We start from the raw sequence: 7,677 nt of genomic DNA, 5'->3' as shown, positions 1-7,677 counted from the left end.
CAAAGCTTTACTTAAGGCTGCTTGCTGCCTTGATGTGTTTCTTTAGAGGCAGGAAAGGGGCTGACTACCTAAATAGAATGATTTACTTTATGGGGGCTTTTCCCCCCTAAACGGAGGTCGGTCCTTACAGTGTGTGCATTCAGACATGTGTCCTCACAACATAAGTGATACAAGCACACACACACAAAGCTTCGGACACACACAAATGCATTAGCCTCAATCCTACTTAATCCCCTTCCCCTAATATGGATGGTGAAAGATAAGACATGTTGTTGATGTATGTTCTCTCTTTTTTTAAGCCATATTTTATTTTTTGAGGTAATTATTCTGTCATTTTCTCACAAAAAACATTCAGCTAGTAGGTAAGTTGCACTGGTGACATCACTTTATTGTTAAATGCTATAGTGATAAATATACTTTACACTTTGCTTTGTCCTGAAAGACTTTACACCTCTACACAAACTGTGCTGTCTCTTCTGAGGTGTATAATGCTGGAAGTGTGTGTTGTTGGTAGAGCTTGTTCCTACTGCTGATGATGCATTTTTACAAAGCCAATGAACTAGTTTTTCCTGAACAGCTGTGTTAAGGTGCCTTGCTCAAACAGGGATAGGAGATTAACCATCACTTAACTGACAGTTAATGCATTTGATATTTGTATTGCACAACCTCTGTTTGAGTATTAAAAAACAAAACAAAAAAAACCAAAAACGAGTTTGTTCCAAACCAACAACATTGCAGCTGTTTTACTTTCTGAGGGAAACGAGACACCAGTGGAACATGTCCATATAACCATAGAGGAAGGATTTCTACTGTGAAGGACACATTGTTCATTCAAAAAACACTTCTACTGTGAAGAACAAACTGTTCCCCAAGGGTTATATGTGATGACATCACCTCATTATAAGGCCACTGAAATGCAAGCGCCTATGCATGTGTGGAAAATATGCAAACACAGGTTAACAAAACACAACGATCTTGTCGCTGTCTGTTTCTGCTCTGTCCATCTCTCCCTCACATAGTCTTATTTATACAATGAGCTGAAAATCATATATATTCAAATCACCAGGGTTTATGTAAATGGATTTATTTTTCAACTTTTCAACACATCAAAATTTTCTCAATTTTAACTTTAAATGAAACTGATTATTCTGTGTTCTTCTGGCTTTAAGCATAAGTGCAGTAACAGTTAAAATATATGATTGCAAATAGGGGTTGAACAAAAAAGAAAGATAACATATCTTGGCTTCCAATAACTGAGTTAAAATCCTCTCCAGGCTGTTCTCCTAAACAGCTGTGCAATTGAACGTGTGTGTGGCATTGCTGACTGCAGTGGAGGCTCATGCCTCAGATGAAGCATGTAAAGACTGGTTGTGAAGATGAAGACCAGGCAGTAGGTCTGTCTTTGTTCATACAGTTTAAATGTGACCATGTTAGAACAACACGTAATGCAACGCAGTCACCAGTTGCAAAACACTGACTTTGAAGATTTTACCTATTTCGAAGGAACTTTCGCCAGTGTCCAGCCATTTGGTATTTTAATTGCTGTTTTTGCTCGTAATTGTCCTTAATGGCAAACAACAATTTACCATAGAGTGCATTAGTCATTCTTGAGGCATCTGGATCTAATTCCTTATCTTCTAGTTTCGAACTTTCCCGAGTGCCTTGGAAAGCCTTTTTAGTCAAAAAACAGTTGTGGTAGTTCTACCAAGTTCCAGGTAGCTTTGAGATGATGGTGATCAATGTGAAAAGTTAAACAATTGCAAATCAGTTCTATGAATTCAATTTTACCATTACACTAAAGGTTGACTCCTTCCTGTAGTAGTTCTAGCACTCCCATTACGTTGTAATTATTTCTGAAAGGCAATGAGCCTTCATTTTGTAGAACAGAGTGATGTTACAGGGAGTCAGATCTGCTGAGCAAGGCAAGTGGTGAGCCACAATTGTGTTTGTGTGGTCAAGAAAACTTCTTTTTGCTGTTACATGGTAGACCATAACACGTGCTACAGTGCAGGTTCTTTCAGCCAAAATGTTCAGTTTTGGACATACCAGGATGTTAATGTCTGCAGCCCTGACGGTGTGGACCAATAATAGCATGTTACTGATAGTGTTCCTGGTGTGATATGTCTTGTTTTCATTAAAAGCTTATAGGCTATTCCAGTGAACACTGCTGTTTGATCACTGGGTCACGGAGCCAACTATAGTCACCAGTTGTAATCATCAAGATGAAGGCTGGGTCAGTTTTACTAAAGAATTTCTTTGCTTTAAGCACAAGTTTGCAAATTGCAAATGTGCACATAACAATTTTCAAATCTGGACTTTAAGGGCATGATCAAAAAGGTTTTCGAAGTGCTGGAAACTGTGTCAATTTGTTTTCCTTTCTCTTGAGAGACAGAAAAACAAGAGAAGATGTTAGGCCAGTCATTGTTTGCTTTACCTGAATCTACTATTACACTGTAAACTGACACATATGGAGGTGAGTCACAGTGTATCTGGGTTCAATACTGTGCCTGAAAGGAAACTTTAATGCCCTTTAAAAATAAATTCCAGTGAAAGTTAAGAGGATTTAAACTATTCCAACTAGTAGAAATGGCTAAAGTTACCTCGCTTACACAGATGCAAACAAAAACAGTGATTTGCTAATCTCGTAAACCCATATTTTATTCATAATAGGACATATTTAGCATTTAAACAGAGTCATTTTACAATTTCATGAAAAATATTTGCTCAGTTTGAATGTGACATCACCTGGCTCTCTTGTAATGTCTGAAAAACATAAATTGGGACAGGGGAACAAAAACTGAAAAAGTAAGTAGTACTAAAGACGATTTCTGTCTCTGGCTGGAATTGAATCATGGGAGAAGCCCCCACCCCAAAAAATGACCCAAGACTTTTGAGCAACTAGAATCCAATATCAGATAACAACAGGACAACATTCCTCTCTGAGTCCAGCAGCTGGTCTTCTCAGTCCCCAGATGTTTACAGAGTGTTGTTAAAAGGAGCGGGGGTGCTACATAGTGGTAAACAACACCCTGTCTTAAGTTTTTTGAAATGTGTTGCTGCCAACAAATTTAGCTAACATTTTCTAATAAAGTGGTAAAACTTCTCAGTTTAAACATTTGCTTTGTTTTCTGTCTTCTATGGTAAATAAAATATGGGTTTAAGAGATTTGCAAATCATTGCATTTATATTTCATACAGCGTCCCAACTTTTTTTGGAACTGGGTTTGTAAATGTGCTTGTTGCTACTCATGTCTAGTTGTAAGAGCTTAAAATTGTTTTTTTTCTAATTTATTTTTATTTTTCTTGCTTTTTGAAGTCACTAAAGTATACATGTCTTTTTAAGAAACAAGTACGAAGAGCATTCATTGACCGTGAATAATAATATAAGCTACAGTGGCCACTAAACACTTACATGTACTCTCTTTTTCATTCATCCAATCTTTGTACACTTCGTTGTACACCACACTGAAGTTGGGTTTCTCTCAAATAAGTAGAAAGATTCTTATGCACGACCTGATCACAAATAGAGATACAACAGCAGCCTTCCCTTCCTGTTGCGGACCTTCTATTTAGGATAACATTTTGATCTCAGTCAACCACACTCCGGAGACAATGCCATTACCATGACACAATGCCAAAATAACTTCTCTGCTGGAGTTAGTGTCTGGTTAACCACTAGCATTTATCCCATAATATGTACCATGCCTCTTGGTGTACTGGTCTGTGTGTGTGTGTGTGTTTATGTGTGAAAGTGAGAAAAGTTGCAAACTGAGGCCCAGAAAGAGGTTAAGTTAAAAAGGAGTATGCAAAGAAAAGCATTACAGAGTCCAGGGACACAACGAGACATCTAAACATCTCAATTCAGTGGAATTCAATTTGATTTATATAGCACCAATTCACAACAACAGTTGCATTACGGCACTTTGTATTGGAAAATTGTAAAGTAAAGACCCTATAATATTAAAGAGAAACCCCAACATTGACCAACAACACAACCCTTTATAAGCAAACACTTGGTGAGAGTGGGAAGGAAAACCTCGCTTTTAACAGGAAGAAACTTTCAGCAGAACCAGGTGCAGGGATGGAGAGCCATCTCCTGTGGACACTTGGCAGTGAGGGGAAAGTAATAAGAACAGAGAGAGACAGGAGAAAAGGCAAATCAAGAGACAGAGTTTAATAATTGCTAATGATTAAATACAGTAGTGGTGTATAAACACACATGGGGTGACTTCACCAGTTGTCTTATGCGTCATCCGTCTCCACTGTTCTTTCCAAAAACACTGTGCAAGTAATCCTGTGCTAGCTGCATTCATTACGGTTTTGTTGTATAAAGTAATGCAAGGTCATGCCTTTTTAATGGTCAAATAAGTCTTTGAAAATTCATTTCAATTCTTTGTCAATTAATTCAGCATACCGAGGACATAACAAGAGTGGTGAAAGGTGGTCAACTTGAGTGTGTGTTCAAATGAAATGGATGGCACAGGCAATATATAATCAATCAGAAACATGGATATGTCTAAAGTGAGCAGAGTGGCTGGTTTTACAAAGGAGAAAAAAAAAGTATCAAGAGATCAAACACATAAAAGCTAAAAGCAAGACAGCTGCTGCAGACAAATTAGCACCGTGAGTGTGCATAATAGGAAAAACGCAATGTTGCAGTTTAACATGAAAAGCATTCAGTTTAAGTGTTTTTGTCAGTAACACCAGAAAAGTGGCAAAATATAAGTATAGCCCAGGCTGTGTGAATCTAAGAAAGAAAGACAGAAAAAATAACGACAATGCAAGCTGACAGACTTGTCAATATCACAACTGTACTGTAAAGAGATGGGCAAATCACTCAGATTACAGTTGTTATTCAGGTCTTATACCAGTGGTGTAATACCTGAGTAAATAAGAGCAAGTAAATAACTTAAATAAATAAACAGGGTTCAGAAATAGTCTGAGCCTGCAATCAAATTATGTTCACAAGTATAACAGTATAAATATAAAATACACTGTTATACCTGTATTTTTACTAATGAATTCTAGTTATGCTGTATAATAAAATTAATGTTCTAGGATTGTTTATCAAGGCTTTTAGAATCAGTATCCTTAATTAATCTCAAATGGAGAGACTGATTTGTTAAAGTTACTCAAAGTATAAATATGAAAGACAGAAAATTATAAACTCTCTATAAAAAATTAATTATAAATAAGGTGCTCCATTTCAGGTAATTATTTGCTGTCTAAAAACAACATGTCTTACTGATGCTCATCAGGAACGACAAAGAACAACAATCTTCAGACCCTCTTTGTATTCTTGCACTGAGATCTGATGGATCTGGTGACCCTACGCTCCTGAGAATACGTCTCTAAGCTCAAACATAAGCAACTCTGGAGCGGGGTTGGTCTGCATAAATTACCATGGCTATCCAATCTGGTAAGAAGCGAGCCGCCTCTGTAATACAGAAAACCCAGGGTTAAATCTTAAGTTGTTTTTTTTTAGTTAAGTTAACTTGATAAACCCAAATCCCAAACTGTAGTGCATGCCTCTTATTCAGGACAATCCTAAAGTGTAATGAACTCTGTGTGTTTATGGGTATTTGTTGCTGTTGGGGGTAGGGGAAGTAGATAGCACATCATTTCCTTCAGATCTAGTAAACAACTGCTGTATTGGCTTTGTGTATCAGGTCTGTTTGATGTCTAAAGACTGTGTTGATTCTGTGGGAGAGAGAGCAAGGCGGGCAACAGTGATTGGTATCTTTATGGATGCAAGGAAGCAGCAACAGCACAAGACGGCACTTGAGCAGAAAGAGAAAGATATCGCATATCTGCACGATTCTCAAATGCTGTGCACTGGTCTAAGAGAGAGACGGTGTGTGTGTGTGTGTGTGTGTGTTTTTGTGTTTAGGAGGTGTATACAGATATATTGTATACTTTTGCTGTATCATAATCATCTTCATACACCAGTGCAAAACCAAAGAGAAAGATGAATGACACTCCAACATGGAACCACTAGGAGTAATTCTTCAACACGAAAATGAATGGTGCAAAGAGTCATTAACACAATCTACCAGTTTGAATAAAATACAGCAGTTTAGTGGCCTGTGCTCCTCCTTATACAATGCAAATGTGATATTTATCTGACTGATACACGTTTTGTTTTCGGTGATAAAGTCTTTGAATTCTTGCGCTACCCTGTTTAGTTATGTACTATTGTAGAGGCTTTTTGGATTTGAATGAAAGAGTGGTTACATTAAAAATGAAGGAAATGATATATGAAGATAATTGCCTAAATTACAGATGAAATAATGTAAGGTGGCAGAAACTCAAATGACAAATGACAGATGGGGTTTAAGGTTATAAATGGGGGTAAAATAATCTGGAAATTAACTCAGCCAAAAGTCATACTGCATTCAAAAGAAAATACATAAACGAATAAAAACAATTCTTTTGAAAGCTGAAAATGGTCCAACACCACTCTTACTGGCCATTCCCACATTAAAATGTCCTCAAAAGAATAGTTCAATCCAATCAAAATACCACTAGAAAGTGCATGACGTTAACATTAATGGCAAAATAAAACATAAAAATGTCATTATTATCATTATTGTTGCTATTAACTTTTTAGCCAGGTTGAATAGTTGTGTGTTTGTGTGTGTGTGTGTGTTGTCATATTGTGAACCTAATGCAACATTTGTAGACATCAAATATAGTATACCTGTACAATGACATAACTTCAAGCTTATGTAAATGATTCAGAGACAAGACAGAAACACCTCGGCAAACACACACACACACACACACACACACACACACACACACACCACATACACACGCACACATAGTGCCGACTCCATATCAGAATTATAGGGCAGGTCCATAGGGGCCTTAAATGTACTACTGCTCTCTTTGTGGAGCAGAACATAATGTTCCCCCGCTACCACACTGTGGAATATGGTGAGCCAGCTCTACTTGCTCTAGGGGAAATGGAGCTGAGAATTGGCCCTAGCAACTGACCTTTGTCTGTGCGTGCGTGCGTGCGTGCGTGTGTGTGTGTGTGTGTGTGTGTGTGTACCCATGTGTGCCTCCATTCATGTGTACAGCTTCCCTGTCTTCGTGTACATGTGTGTAAATAACTTTGTGTTTGTGTAGGTGCATTTCGACTTTCAGCTTAAAAAAAGGCAAACCAGGTGATTTATTCAGAGAGTCCTGCTGCCCAGGTAATCTCTGATGCAACTCCCAGGAACCTCTTGAGAACACTAATCTTAATTATACATAAGCACCAGAAGGGATAACATTTTACATCTCATGTTGCAAGAAGCTGCTTATATACAAAGTTCGCCCATCTTGAGAAAGATGTAAAACAAACATATGTGGATGAGGTTTGGATTAAATAACCCCTGCCACATTCATCTTTGCGTAAATGCTTTAGAGGGAAGCAAGAGGGAGAAGGAGGCACTGTAAAAGAACTTAATTCTGTCTAGTAAAACCAGGAAACAATAACTGGCCCCGTTCTGTCCTCCCAAAAAAAGCATGCAGCATGTGTTTGTGCACTTAAGTGGAGGATACATGCATACTGTATACAGGCTACTGCAGCGCATACATACATGTTTACATATTCCTTCCTCTTCATATACATGCAAACAAATACACTGGCAAACTTACACCTACTGCTACACTAGCTAAAACACACACA

At 37.8% G+C, this 7,677-nt stretch overlaps 1 protein-coding gene across 1 annotated transcript in view; it reads left to right on the top strand.

Annotated features, from left to right (window-relative positions):
* pappaa (pregnancy-associated plasma protein A, pappalysin 1a) overlaps positions 1–7,677 on the top strand; it is a 93,285-nt gene that overhangs the window by 40,228 nt on the left and 45,380 nt on the right. The gene's annotated exons all lie outside the window — the stretch shown is intronic.

Source organism: Pundamilia nyererei, unplaced genomic scaffold (genome assembly GCF_000239375.1).
Source record: "Pundamilia nyererei isolate P.nyererei 1_Seehausen unplaced genomic scaffold, PunNye1.0 scaffold00002, whole genome shotgun sequence".
Taxonomy (NCBI): Eukaryota; Metazoa; Chordata; class Actinopteri; order Cichliformes; family Cichlidae; genus Pundamilia; species Pundamilia nyererei.
This window is presented reverse-complemented; position numbering and strand designations above follow the sequence as displayed.